This window comes from Cebus imitator, unplaced genomic scaffold (assembly GCF_001604975.1).
Source record: "Cebus imitator isolate Cc_AM_T3 unplaced genomic scaffold, Cebus_imitator-1.0 Scaffold241, whole genome shotgun sequence".
Taxonomy (NCBI): domain Eukaryota; kingdom Metazoa; phylum Chordata; class Mammalia; order Primates; family Cebidae; genus Cebus; species Cebus imitator.
In genome coordinates this window covers 658,378-661,407 of record NW_016107556.1, presented here as the reverse complement: position 1 = coordinate 661,407, position 3,030 = coordinate 658,378, and positions in this window count along the sequence as shown.

Sequence of the window (3,030 nt, the reverse complement as noted above, 5' to 3'; positions counted from 1 at the left end):
TTGGTAATGACAGCTATCAAATGCTAAACGACACTGAGTGGCAGGCACTGTTACATATATTATCACATTTAATCCTCAGAACAACCCATGAGGTAGGAAGCATTATCCCTATTTGGAGAATAGGGAAATTGAAGCTTAGAGATTTCCAGGGACACAGCCTTAGTCATATAGCAAGTGAAGTGACAACCCAGGAATTGAACCCATGGTCTTACCTTCTCATTACCCCTGAAGAACGTTGGCACATGTCAGATTGTTTGATTGATTTTTGTAGTAGGAAAAATGGCTCCTTAGTTACCACACCCTTCTGTGCTACTCATTTCTATCCTCCAGACCACAGCACCAGTTTGGGCCTTTGTTACTTCTCCTTTGCAAAACTTTGACAGCCTGTTACCGAGCATCTCCATGTCCACTGTCTGCATTCAAATCCATTCTACACATGGCTGGCATATCAATCATCTTAAAGCACAACATCCTTCGTATTCCTCCCCTCCAAAAACCCCTAATGCCTACTGAAAAAAGTCCAAACTACCTCCTCTGCCCCAACCTTTTCATCTCTGACTTGGCCTTACACCAGTATCTGGTGGCTCTACATCCTGTTTCCCAACAAGTTCTCCATCTGGCTTTTATTTTAAATTTATTAAAAATGGAATGACACCATACTGAATGTAAAAATTGCCCAGACTGAGGGAAATTTATGCAAACACTGAGATTTAGGCCAGATCCTCAAAGGAACTTGATATGTAGTGAAGAAACAGATACACAATTCACCATCCCATTGCAGAAGGCGAATGAGCTAACTGCTAGGCAGGAGGAAGAGAGTAACCAGGGAGGGAAGGATTCATCACAACTGGAGGATCCTGGAAGGCTTCCCAAAAAGGGGCCATTTGAGCCTACTGGATGAGTAGATTTTGGCAAGGAGAGAAGGGAAATGGCACCCATGATTTCCTGACTGCCAGAAAGCCCCTGTCCCAGCTCTAAATGTCCCAAAGAACACATTTTCCCAGGCCCTACTTATTCTCTGCACTTCTCTTGGTATACCCCACTTTTCACAATAATCACTTACTCTTTCTACCTTGCATTATAGTTAATTGTGTACATGCCTTATTTCTCTTACTAAGCCATAAGGTCTTTGAGGAAATGGAATGCATTCACTTCATTTCTACTTCCCCATCCACTGAGCCCAGAACTGGCCCATCGCCAGCCTGTAATATAAGCTGGAATGTATGGATAAATGAGTGTGAATTGGGCCAGTTTTAAAAAGTGTTCAGGTTCCTTCATTTATTTAATAATATGAATTAAAACTTCGACTCTGTCGAGGTGTTTGTGCTAAGTGTTGAGGATAAAAGTGGTACACATGGGCATGGAGCTACCCTCAAGAAGCTGATCATATAAAGATTGTTTGCATCATCAAATAAAAACTGTTTGGCAAACATCAAATAAATAAATATTTGTTGAGTTGTAATTGTGACTATTTTTAAGAAGGAAAAATAGAGAGCAACAATGACAGATGACATGCACCCAGACTCACAAGTTGTCAGGCACTACAGTGGGCACTTCCCACATTTTAACTCATTTGATCCTTACCACAGCCCTGAGTTACAACCTTTTAACATGAGAAACCTGAGACATAGGACAGTCAAAGAACTCCCCAAGACTCACAACTAATAACCAGTGTGGCTAGTATTATGGGAGGATTTCACAAAGGGAAGTAATCTAGTCTGTCTACTTAGGGAAGGCCTTCCTGGGGAAGTAACATCGAACTGAGGCCAGGAGGGTGAATAAAGCTGGGCCAGGCAAAGGGGCCACTGTGGGTAGTGTTTTGGGTGGGAAAGCCTGGAGGAGGCCAGAGTCTTAGCCAACTTGAAGAACTGAAAGGAAAGCAGTGAGGCTGGTGGTGAGATAGGCAGAGGCCATGCTAAGGCATTTGTATTTTATGCTAAAAACAATGTACACTTTAAGTAGAGAAGATGATCAGACTGGAGCTTTGAAAACTTCACCCTGGCAGCTGTAGAGGAGAATGGATGGGGACCCTGTCCCACATATTCCTGTATGTGGTTAGGAGACGGAACGGTGAGTTGAATTGGGTATTGGCAGCGCAGGCGGAGAGCTGTCAGATTTGCTATATTTAGGAGAAGGAAGTAAGAGAATTTGAAAATTAGTTATGGCAGCTGTGAGAGATAGGAGTGTTGAAGATGGTGCTCCAGTTTTCCGACTTGGGTGCCTGGGTGGCTGGTGATGCATTTACTAAGATGTAGAGGATGGAGCTGAGGTTTAAGGGGAAGATGGACTGAAGTCCTGGCCATTATGAGTTTGAAGCCCTGTGAGCCACCTACACAGAGAGAGCTGTATAGGCTCTTGGATGTGTGTTTAGAGGCCAGGCTGGGGTAGAGAGGTACATTGTGGATACACGTGGACCCGCAGAGAAGGCAGCCAAGCCCTGTCCCAAGGAGCCCTCATGTTTGCAGGTCCCACCTGCTTCAGATGTTCCTGGTGATAACGTACATGTTACACTTGTCAGGGCTTTCAAACTAAGCTGTCTGAGGAAGGTCTTATGATTCGTGGCTTAGATCCTGTCTCTGAGTAAAAAATCTGTGAGTCCTTCAAATCTTCTTGTCAGTTCCTCGAACTGTTGATGTACTGATTATTATGTAAACTACTGATATTGAAAAGAAGACTGACTTGTTTCTGAATCATATGAACTTTATTTTCTTGTGCACAAAGCACTTTAGCTTGTGTGTTGTCATCTGCAGCCAGTGACTGTAACCTCTGTACTGTACCCTCCGAAAACCCAACTCTGATATGAGGGGTCCTCCTCCCTTCTCCTAAACTTTCTTATAAAAGCCTTCCAAAGTTTAATAAACTTTGAAACATGCGCAACTTTGTTGGTAAGTCTTCTTGGGTGGATCCTCACATTTACCTTCCAATCAATCAAATTATTTCCACCTCAATAGCCTTAATTTCCGTGGACACTGGTCAGAGCATTTCCTCCTTTCTTCTTCTTCTTTTTTTTTTTTTTTTCCAAATATTTTT